Raw genomic sequence first — 12,760 nt, forward strand, 5'->3', positions numbered from 1 at the left:
TAAAATTGGTCCCAAACATAGAAAATAATTTAAAATTTGTCCCCAACATAGAAAATAACTAAAAAGTGGTCCCTAACATAGAAAATACTTTAAAATTGTCCCTAACATAGAAAATAACTAAAAATTGGTCCCCTAACATAGAAAATAACTTAAAATTTGTCCCCCAACATAGAAAATAACTTAAAATTTGTCCCAAACATGGAAACCTGAAAATAACTTAAAACTTGTCCCAACATAGAGAATAACTTAAACACTTTGTCCCCAACTTGGAAAATAACTTAAAATTTGTCCCCAAACATAGAAAATAACCTAAAATTTGCCCCGAACATGAAAAATAACCTAAAATTTGTCCCTTAACATAGAAAATAACTTAAAATTGTCCCCGAACATGGAAAATAACCTAAAATTTGTCCCCTAACATAGAAAATAACTTAAAATTGGTCCCAAACATAGAAAATAATTTAAAATTTGTCCAATAAAATAGAAAATAACTTAAAACTGGCCCCGAACATAGAAAATAACTTAAAATTTGTCCCGAACATAGAAAATAACTTAAAATTTGTCCAATAAAATAGAAAATAACTTAAAACTGGCCCCGAACATAGAAAATAACTTAAAATTTGTCCCCGAACATAGAAAATAACTTAAAATTTGTCCCTAACATAGAAAATAACTTAAAACTGGCCCCGAACATAGAAAATAACTTAAAATTTGTCCCTAACATAGAAAATAACTTAAAATTTGTCCCGAACATAGAAAATAACTTAAAATTTGTCCCGAACATAGAAAATAACTTAAAACTGGCCCCGAACATAGAAAATAACCTAAAATTCGTCCCGAACATGAAAAATAACCTAAAATTTGTCCCCTAACATAGAAAATAACTTAAAATTGTCCCCGAACATGAAAAATAACCTAAAATTTGTCCCAACATAGAAAATAACTTAAAATTTGTCCCTTACATAGAAAATAACTTAAAATTGGTCCCCCTACATAGAAAATAACTTAAAATTGGTCCCCCTACATAGAAAATAACTTAAAATTGGCCCCAACATAGAAAATAACTTAAAATTGGCCCCAACATAGAAAATAACCTAAAATTTGTCCCCCAACATAGAAAATAACTTAAAATTTGTCCCCAAACATAGAAAATAACTTAAAATTGGCCCCAACATAGAAAATAACTTAAAATTGGTCCCCCTACATAGAAAATAACTTAAAATTGGCCCCAACATAGAAAATAACTTAAAATTTGTCCCTAACATAGAAAATAACTTAAAATTTGTCCCGAACATGAAAAATAACCTAAAATTTGTCCCCTAACATAGAAAATAACTTAAAATTGTCCCTAACATAGAAAATAACTTAAAATTGGCCCCAACATAGAAAATAACCTAAAATTTGTCCCCCAACATAGAAAATAACTTAAAATTTGTCCCCTAACATAGAAAATAACTTAAAATTTGTCCCCAACATAGAAAATAACTTAAAATTGGCCCCAACATAGAAAATAACCTAAAATTTGTCCCCGAACATAGAAAATAACTTAAAATTTGTCCCCAAACATAGAAAATAACTTAAAATTGGCCCCAACATAGAAAATAACCTAAAATTTGTCCCGAACATGAAAAATAACCTAAAATTTATCCCCTAACATAGAAAATAACTTAAAATTGTCCCCGAACATGGAAAATAACCTAAAACTTGTTCCAACATAGAGAATAACTTAAAATTTGTCCCTAACATAGAAAATAACTTAAAATTGGTCCCCCTACATAGAAAATAACTTAAAATTTCCCCAACATAGAAAATAACTTAAAATTTGTCCCTAACATAGAAAATAACCTAAAATTTGTCCCGAACATGAAAAATAACTTAAAATTGTCCCCGAACATGGAAAATAACCTAAAATTTGTCCCCTAACATAGAAAATAACTTAAAATTGGTCCCTAACATAAAAAATAACTTAAAATTTGTCCAATAAAATAGAAAATAACTTAAAACTGGCTCCGAACATAGAAAATAACTTAAAATTTGTCCCGAACATGAAAAATAACCTAAAATTTGTCCCCTAACATAGAAAATAACTTAAAATTGTCCCTAACATAGAAAATAACTTAAAATTGGCCCCAACATAGAAAATAACCTAAAATTTGTCCCCCAACATAGAAAATAACTTAAAATTTGTCCCCAAACATAGAAAATAACTTAAAATTGGCCCCAACATAGAAAATAACCTAAAATTTGTCCCGAACATGAAAAATAACCTAAAATTTGTCCCCTAACATAGAAAATAACTTAAAATTGTCCCCGAACATGGAAAATAACTTAAAATTTGTCCCTTACATAGAAAATAACTTAAAATTGGTCCCCCTACATAGAAAATAACTTAAAATTGGTCCCCCTACATAGAAAATAACTTAAAATTGGCCCCAACATAGAAAATAACTTAAAATTGGCCCCAACATAGAAAATAACCTAAAATTTGTCCCCCAACATAGAAAATAACTTAAAATTTGTCCCCAAACATAGAAAATAACTTAAAATTGGCCCCAACATAGAAAATAACTTAAAATTGGCCCCAACATAGAAAATAACCTAAAATTTGTCCCCCAACATAGAAAATAACTTAAAATTTGTCCCCAAACATAGAAAATAACTTAAAATTGGCCCCAACATAGAAAATAACTTAAAATTGGTCCCCCTACATAGAAAATAACTTAAAATTGGCCCCAACATAGAAAATAACTTAAAATTTGTCCCTAACATAGAAAATAACTTAAAATTTGTCCCGAACATGAAAAATAACCTAAAATTTGTACCCTAACATAGAAAATAACTTAAAATTGTCCCTAACATAGAAAATAACTTAAAATTGGCCCCAACATAGAAAATAACCTAAAATTTGTCCCCCAACATAGAAAATAACTTAAAATTTGTCCCCTAACATAGAAAATAACTTAAAATTTGTCCCCAACATAGAAAATAACTTAAAATTGGCCCCAACATAGAAAATAACCTAAAATTTGTCCCCGAACATAGAAAATAACTTAAAATTTCTCCCCAAACATAGAAAATAACTTAAAATTGGCCCCAACATAGAAAATAACCTAAAATTTGTCCCGAACATGAAAAATAACCTAAAATTTATCCCCTAACATAGAAAATAACTTAAAATTTGCCCTAACATAGAAAATAACTTAAAATTTGTCCCTAACATAGAAAATAACCTAAAATTTGTCCCGAACATGAAAAATAACTTAAAATTTGTCCCCTAACATAGAAAATAACTTAAAATTGTCCCTAACATAGAAAATAACTTAAAATTGGCCCCAACATAGAAAATAACCTAAAATTTGTCCCCCAACATAGAAAATAACTTAAAATTTGTCCCCAAACATAGAAAATAACTTAAAATTTGTCCCCAACATAGAAAATAACCTAAAATTTGTCCCGGAACATAGAAAATACCTTAAAATTTGTCCCCAAACATAGAAAATAACTTAAAATTGGCCCCAACATAGAAAATAACCTAAAATTTGTCCCGAACATAAAAAATAACCTAAAATTTGTCCCCCTACATAGAAAATAACTTAAAATTGGTCCCCCTACATAGAAAATAACTTAAAATTGGCCCCAACATAGAAAATAACTTAAAATTGGCCCCAACATAGAAAATAACCTAAAATTTGTCCCCCAACATAGAAAATAACTTAAAATTTGTCCCCAAACATAGAAAATAACTTAAAATTGGCCCCAACATAGAAAATAACTTAAAATTGGTCCCCCTACATAGAAAATAACTTAAAATTGGCCCCAACATAGAAAATAACTTAAAATTTGTCCCTAACATAGAAAATAACTTAAAATTTGTCCCGAACATGAAAAATAACCTAAAATTTGTCCCCTAACATAGAAAATAACTTAAAATTGTCCCTAACATAGAAAATAACTTAAAATTGGCCCCAACATAGAAAATAACCTAAAATTTGTCCCCCAACATAGAAAATAACTTAAAATTTGTCCCCTAACATAGAAAATAACTTAAAATTTGTCCCCAACATAGAAAATAACTTAAAATTGGCCCCAACATAGAAAATAACCTAAAATTTGTCCCCGAACATAGAAAATAACTTAAAATTTGTCCCCAAACATAGAAAATAACTTAAAATTGGCCCCAACATAGAAAATAACCTAAAATTTGCCCCGAACATGAAAAATAACCTAAAATTTGTCCCTTAACATAGAAAATAACTTAAAATTGTCCCCAAACATAGAAAATAACCTAAAATTTGCCCCGAACATGAAAAATAACCTAAAATTTGTCCCTTAACATAGAAAATAACTTAAAATTGTCCCCGAACATGGAAAATAACCTAAAATTTGTCCCCTAACATAGAAAATAACTTAAAATTGGTCCCAAACATAGAAAATAATTTAAAATTTGTCCAATAAAATAGAAAATAACTTAAAACTGGCCCCGAACATAGAAAATAACTTAAAATTTGTCCCGAACATAGAAAATAACTTAAAATTTGTCCAATAAAATAGAAAATAACTTAAAACTGGCCCCGAACATAGAAAATAACTTAAAATTTGTCCCCGAACATAGAAAATAACTTAAAATTTGTCCCTAACATAGAAAATAACTTAAAACTGGCCCCGAACATAGAAAATAACTTAAAATTTGTCCCTAACATAGAAAATAACTTAAAATTTGTCCCGAACATAGAAAATAACTTAAAATTTGTCCCGAACATAGAAAATAACTTAAAACTGGCCCCGAACATAGAAAATAACCTAAAATTCGTCCCGAACATGAAAAATAACCTAAAATTTGTCCCCTAACATAGAAAATAACTTAAAATTGTCCCCGAACATGAAAAATAACCTAAAATTTGTCCCAACATAGAAAATAACTTAAAATTTGTCCCTTACATAGAAAATAACTTAAAATTGGTCCCCCTACATAGAAAATAACTTAAAATTGGTCCCCCTACATAGAAAATAACTTAAAATTGGCCCCAACATAGAAAATAACTTAAAATTGGCCCCAACATAGAAAATAACCTAAAATTTGTCCCCCAACATAGAAAATAACTTAAAATTTGTCCCCAAACATAGAAAATAACTTAAAATTGGCCCCAACATAGAAAATAACTTAAAATTGGTCCCCCTACATAGAAAATAACTTAAAATTGGCCCCAACATAGAAAATAACTTAAAATTTGTCCCTAACATAGAAAATAACTTAAAATTTGTCCCGAACATGAAAAATAACCTAAAATTTGTCCCCTAACATAGAAAATAACTTAAAATTGTCCCTAACATAGAAAATAACTTAAAATTGGCCCCAACATAGAAAATAACCTAAAATTTGTCCCCCAACATAGAAAATAACTTAAAATTTGTCCCCTAACATAGAAAATAACTTAAAATTTGTCCCCAACATAGAAAATAACTTAAAATTGGCCCCAACATAGAAAATAACCTAAAATTTGTCCCCGAACATAGAAAATAACTTAAAATTTGTCCCCAAACATAGAAAATAACTTAAAATTGGCCCCAACATAGAAAATAACCTAAAATTTGTCCCGAACATGAAAAATAACCTAAAATTTATCCCCTAACATAGAAAATAACTTAAAATTGTCCCCGAACATGGAAAATAACCTAAAACTTGTTCCAACATAGAGAATAACTTAAAATTTGTCCCTAACATAGAAAATAACTTAAAATTGGTCCCCCTACATAGAAAATAACTTAAAATTTCCCCAACATAGAAAATAACTTAAAATTTGTCCCTAACATAGAAAATAACCTAAAATTTGTCCCGAACATGAAAAATAACTTAAAATTTGTCCCCTAACATAGAAAATAACTTAAAATTGTCCCTAACATAGAAAATAACTTAAAATTGGCCCCAACATAGAAAATAACCTAAAATTTGTCCCCCAACATAGAAAATAACTTAAAATTTGTCCCCAAACATAGAAAATAACTTAAAATTTGTCCCCAACATAGAAAATAACCTAAAATTTGTCCCGGAACATAGAAAATACCTTAAAATTTGTCCCCAAACATAGAAAATAACTTAAAATTGGCCCCAACATAGAAAATAACCTAAAATTTGTCCCGAACATAAAAAATAACCTAAAATTTGTCCCCTAGCATAGAAAATAACTTAAAATTGTCCCCGAACATGGAAAATAACCTAAAATTTGTCCCCTAACATAGAAAATAACTTAAAATTGGTCCCTAACATAAAAAATAACTTAAAATTTGTCCAATAAAATAGAAAATAACTTAAAACTGGCTCCGAACATAGAAAATAACTTAAAATTTGTCCCGAACATGAAAAATAACCTAAAATTTGTCCCCTAACATAGAAAATAACTTAAAATTGTCCCTAACATAGAAAATAACTTAAAATTGGCCCCAACATAGAAAATAACCTAAAATTTGTCCCCCAACATAGAAAATAACTTAAAATTTGTCCCCAAACATAGAAAATAACTTAAAATTGGCCCCAACATAGAAAATAACCTAAAATTTGTCCCGAACATGAAAAATAACCTAAAATTTGTCCCCTAACATAGAAAATAACTTAAAATTGTCCCCGAACATGGAAAATAACTTAAAATTTGTCCCTTACATAGAAAATAACTTAAAATTGGTCCCCCTACATAGAAAATAACTTAAAATTGGTCCCCCTACATAGAAAATAACTTAAAATTGGCCCCAACATAGAAAATAACTTAAAATTGGCCCCAACATAGAAAATAACCTAAAATTTGTCCCCCAACATAGAAAATAACTTAAAATTTGTCCCCAAACATAGAAAATAACTTAAAATTGGCCCCAACATAGAAAATAACTTAAAATTGGCCCCAACATAGAAAATAACCTAAAATTTGTCCCCCAACATAGAAAATAACTTAAAATTTGTCCCCAAACATAGAAAATAACTTAAAATTGGCCCCAACATAGAAAATAACTTAAAATTGGTCCCCCTACATAGAAAATAACTTAAAATTGGCCCCAACATAGAAAATAACTTAAAATTTGTCCCTAACATAGAAAATAACTTAAAATTTGTCCCGAACATGAAAAATAACCTAAAATTTGTACCCTAACATAGAAAATAACTTAAAATTGTCCCTAACATAGAAAATAACTTAAAATTGGCCCCAACATAGAAAATAACCTAAAATTTGTCCCCCAACATAGAAAATAACTTAAAATTTGTCCCCTAACATAGAAAATAACTTAAAATTTGTCCCCAACATAGAAAATAACTTAAAATTGGCCCCAACATAGAAAATAACCTAAAATTTGTCCCCGAACATAGAAAATAACTTAAAATTTGTCCCCAAACATAGAAAATAACTTAAAATTGGCCCCAACATAGAAAATAACCTAAAATTTGTCCCGAACATGAAAAATAACCTAAAATTTATCCCCTAACATAGAAAATAACTTAAAATTTGCCCTAACATAGAAAATAACTTAAAATTTGTCCCTAACATAGAAAATAACCTAAAATTTGTCCCGAACATGAAAAATAACTTAAAATTTGTCCCCTAACATAGAAAATAACTTAAAATTGTCCCTAACATAGAAAATAACTTAAAATTGGCCCCAACATAGAAAATAACCTAAAATTTGTCCCCCAACATAGAAAATAACTTAAAATTTGTCCCCAAACATAGAAAATAACTTAAAATTTGTCCCCAACATAGAAAATAACCTAAAATTTGTCCCGGAACATAGAAAATACCTTAAAATTTGTCCCCAAACATAGAAAATAACTTAAAATTGGCCCCAACATAGAAAATAACCTAAAATTTGTCCCGAACATAAAAAATAACCTAAAATTTGTCCCCCTACATAGAAAATAACTTAAAATTGGTCCCCCTACATAGAAAATAACTTAAAATTGGCCCCAACATAGAAAATAACTTAAAATTGGCCCCAACATAGAAAATAACCTAAAATTTGTCCCCCAACATAGAAAATAACTTAAAATTTGTCCCCAAACATAGAAAATAACTTAAAATTGGCCCCAACATAGAAAATAACTTAAAATTGGTCCCCCTACATAGAAAATAACTTAAAATTGGCCCCAACATAGAAAATAACTTAAAATTTGTCCCTAACATAGAAAATAACTTAAAATTTGTCCCGAACATGAAAAATAACCTAAAATTTGTCCCCTAACATAGAAAATAACTTAAAATTGTCCCTAACATAGAAAATAACTTAAAATTGGCCCCAACATAGAAAATAACCTAAAATTTGTCCCCCAACATAGAAAATAACTTAAAATTTGTCCCCTAACATAGAAAATAACTTAAAATTTGTCCCCAACATAGAAAATAACTTAAAATTGGCCCCAACATAGAAAATAACCTAAAATTTGTCCCCGAACATAGAAAATAACTTAAAATTTGTCCCCAAACATAGAAAATAACTTAAAATTGGCCCCAACATAGAAAATAACCTAAAATTTGTCCCGAACATGAAAAATAACCTAAAATTTATCCCCTAACATAGAAAATAACTTAAAATTGTCCCCGAACATGGAAAATAACCTAAAACTTGTTCCAACATAGAGAATAACTTAAAATTTGTCCCTAACATAGAAAATAACTTAAAATTGGTCCCCCTACATAGAAAATAACTTAAAATTTCCCCAACATAGAAAATAACTTAAAATTTGTCCCTAACATAGAAAATAACCTAAAATTTGTCCCGAACATGAAAAATAACTTAAAATTTGTCCCCTAACATAGAAAATAACTTAAAATTGTCCCTAACATAGAAAATAACTTAAAATTGGCCCCAACATAGAAAATAACCTAAAATTTGTCCCCCAACATAGAAAATAACTTAAAATTTGTCCCCAAACATAGAAAATAACTTAAAATTTGTCCCCAACATAGAAAATAACCTAAAATTTGTCCCGGAACATAGAAAATACCTTAAAATTTGTCCCCAAACATAGAAAATAACTTAAAATTGGCCCCAACATAGAAAATAACCTAAAATTTGTCCCGAACATAAAAAATAACCTAAAATTTGTCCCCTAGCATAGAAAATAACTTAAAATTGTCCCCGAACATGGAAAATAACCTAAAATTTGTCCCCTAACATAGAAAATAACTTAAAATTGGTCCCTAACATAAAAAATAACTTAAAATTTGTCCAATAAAATAGAAAATAACTTAAAACTGGCTCCGAACATAGAAAATAACTTAAAATTTGTCCCGAACATGAAAAATAACCTAAAATTTGTCCCCTAACATAGAAAATAACTTAAAATTGTCCCTAACATAGAAAATAACTTAAAATTGGCCCCAACATAGAAAATAACCTAAAATTTGTCCCCCAACATAGAAAATAACTTAAAATTTGTCCCCAAACATAGAAAATAACTTAAAATTGGCCCCAACATAGAAAATAACCTAAAATTTGTCCCGAACATGAAAAATAACCTAAAATTTGTCCCCTAACATAGAAAATAACTTAAAATTGTCCCCGAACATGGAAAATAACCTAAAATTTGTCCCCTAACATAGAAAATAACTTAAAATTGGTCCCTAACATAAAAAATAACTTAAAATTTGTCCAATAAAATAGAAAATAACTTAAAACTGGCTCCGAACATAGAAAATAACTTAAAATTTGTCCCGAACATGAAAAATAACCTAAAATTTGTCCCCTAACATAGAAAATAACTTAAAATTGTCCCTAACATAGAAAATAACTTAAAATTGGCCCCAACATAGAAAATAACCTAAAATTTGTCCCCCAACATAGAAAATAACTTAAAATTTGTCCCCAAACATAGAAAATAACTTAAAATTGGCCCCAACATAGAAAATAACCTAAAATTTGTCCCGAACATGAAAAATAACCTAAAATTTGTCCCCTAACATAGAAAATAACTTAAAATTGTCCCCGAACATGGAAAATAACCTAAAATTTGTCCCCTAACATAGAAAATAACTTAAAATTGGTCCCTAACATAAAAAATAACTTAAAATTTGTCCAATAAAATAGAAAATAACTTAAAACTGGCCCCGAACATAGAAAATAACTTAAAATTTGTCCCCAAACATAGAAAATAACTTAAAATTTGTCCCGAACATAAAAAATAACTTAAAATTTGTCCCGAACATAGAAAATAACTTAAAATTGGTCCCAAACATAGAAAATAATTTAAAATTTGTCCCCAACATAGAAAATAACTAAAAATTGGTCCCTAACATAGAAAATAACTTAAAATTGGTCCCTAACATAAAAAATAACTTAAAATTTGTCCAATAAATTAGAAAATAACTTAACACTGGCCCCGAACATAGAAAATAACTTAAAATTTGTCCTCGAACATAGAAAATAACTTAAAATTTGTCCCGAACATAGAAAATAACTTAAAATTTGTCCCGAACATAGAAAATAACTTAAAACTGGCCCCGAACATAGAAAATAACTTAAAATATGTCCCTAACATAGAAAATAACTTAAAACTTGTCCCCAACATAGAAGATAACTTAAAATTTGTCCCAAACATAGAAAATAACTTAAAATTGTCCCTAACATAGAAAATAACTCAAAATTGGCCCCGAACATAGAAAATAACTTAAAATTTGTCCCCAACATAGAAAATAACTTAAAATTTGTCCCTAACATAAAAAATAACTTAAAATTTGTCCCCCAACATGGGAAATAACCTAAAATTTGTCCCCTAACATGAAAAATAGCTTGAAATTGGGCCTCAAACATAAAAAAAATATTTTAAAATTGTCCCTAAACATAAAAATATAACTTAAAATCGTTCGATAGAACAAAAATAATTAAAATTGACTCGAAATAATAGAAAATTTCTAAAATTTACCCATTATCATTAAATATCAAGCTAAATAGAATTTTTCACTATGGCTATATATACCAGGATTAGGAAGTATTTAATTCATAACTAATCATATACAAATTAATACATTAAACTCAAGGCTAGGTTCAAATAAAAAAATACATTTCGAATATTAATTAAGTCCAATCAAGAATGTGTTTAAAAAATTGTATAGCACAAATTTGAAAAAACTAAAGAAAGAATGTTAGGGGCCTACAGTTAATTAATTTAAGTTAGAAAAGTGTATTAAGGGATATATTAATATATAAGAAAAGTAACAATGTATTTACACTGTGTTTACATGGTGGTTTCGTGAATGGATAATTCAAAAAATATATATATATTAAGCTATATACAGTTTTTCATTTATTCTCAATATTTAATTTTTTTTTTAATTCTAAAAACTCGGATATATTAAAATAAATAATAAAAAAGATGCCCAATTTTTTGTTAAAAGGTAAATTATAAAATAAATTTAATAAAATGTTGTATTATTAACTTAAAAACATTTTAAAGTTTACGCGAAATTTTGTGACGTCACGAATTCTTTAGTTTTTTTTTAAATCGCATGAGCTAGGGCTTCAGCTCGATTAGGGTTAGAGAAAACCAGGGTTAGGCTTTCCAAAAAAATTAAATCGAGAATACAAAAAATTAAACTTTATATAGAAAATATGTATACGCTTTGTTTTTAAACATATGATTTCTTACATTTGTTATTAATTACCATGTTACGCAAGTATGTTTAAACATTGTTAACAACTGTTTGCAATATTAATAATATACCAATATATATATATATATATATATATATATATATGTAACTTCGGTAATTTGTTTCAAAAGTGAATACGTGAATAAAGCTTTAATATTATAACACGACTTCAAAGACTTAACAAAAAGTAACCTTTTTTAACCCGTCTTTAGTTGACTATTGCAGTTTGGGATATTATAGATTGATTATAATTGCTCGATAATTTTGTTGCTGGTTGGTGTTACTCTCGGCAGAAGTTCTTACCGTCTATAATACCTTAATATAGGCAGTACAGCATAAAATCAGGATCAGACCCAAGGATTTATATAGTGAAGCCAAGTGTTTTAACTACTTTACCGCGTTACTTGTTAATATTGCACACTGACATGACAAAAACCTAATACATTTACTAAAACAAAAGTTGATTTCCAATATGAATTTAAACGAGGTTACTGAAATTTTCCTATAATGTCATCATAAAAAAACGATTTATCGTAAGAAAATTTGTTTCAAATAAACCTAAAATAAAATGAGCCTTTTTTATTTAACACAAGCATTACTAAGATTTCGAACCATAATTCAACCCATATCCTTGGATTGTGGTTAGAATTGCATACCAGCAGTGATATTACTGGTAATCAAGACTTGGACTTTGAATGTACTTAAGCAGTTGTAATTGCGTATTTAGTTATAAATTGCCTTATATTTTATCAAATTAATCAACTGCATGTTAGGTGGGAGCTATATATACAAACTGGGTCTTTAATTTGCCATGTTATAGTTATATAAACCAAGCAGTTACATGTAAACACATGGTAACGCTACCATATCTGCTGAATACATAACTGCGTTAAAAAACATAAAGTTACATATAAAATGTTTATGGATCTTGAAAAAGTGCCGTTTCTTTATCTACAATTATGTTGTTTTGAAGGCTGGAATAAAGCATGTTTTATAAAAATTACGAAAATTGTCAAAAACTACTTGTTTAGACATTGCTTGAATCGGAATGACGTATTTCATACTTGGGCGTGTGTGTTAAAGTGTCTTTGTTTATGTCGTCTAATTTATTATTGGCTATATTAGGCGATTCA

The sequence above is a fragment of the Corella eumyota genome, chromosome 5 (assembly GCF_963082875.1).
Source record: "Corella eumyota chromosome 5, kaCorEumy4.1, whole genome shotgun sequence".
NCBI classification, from domain to species: Eukaryota; Metazoa; Chordata; class Ascidiacea; order Phlebobranchia; family Corellidae; genus Corella; species Corella eumyota.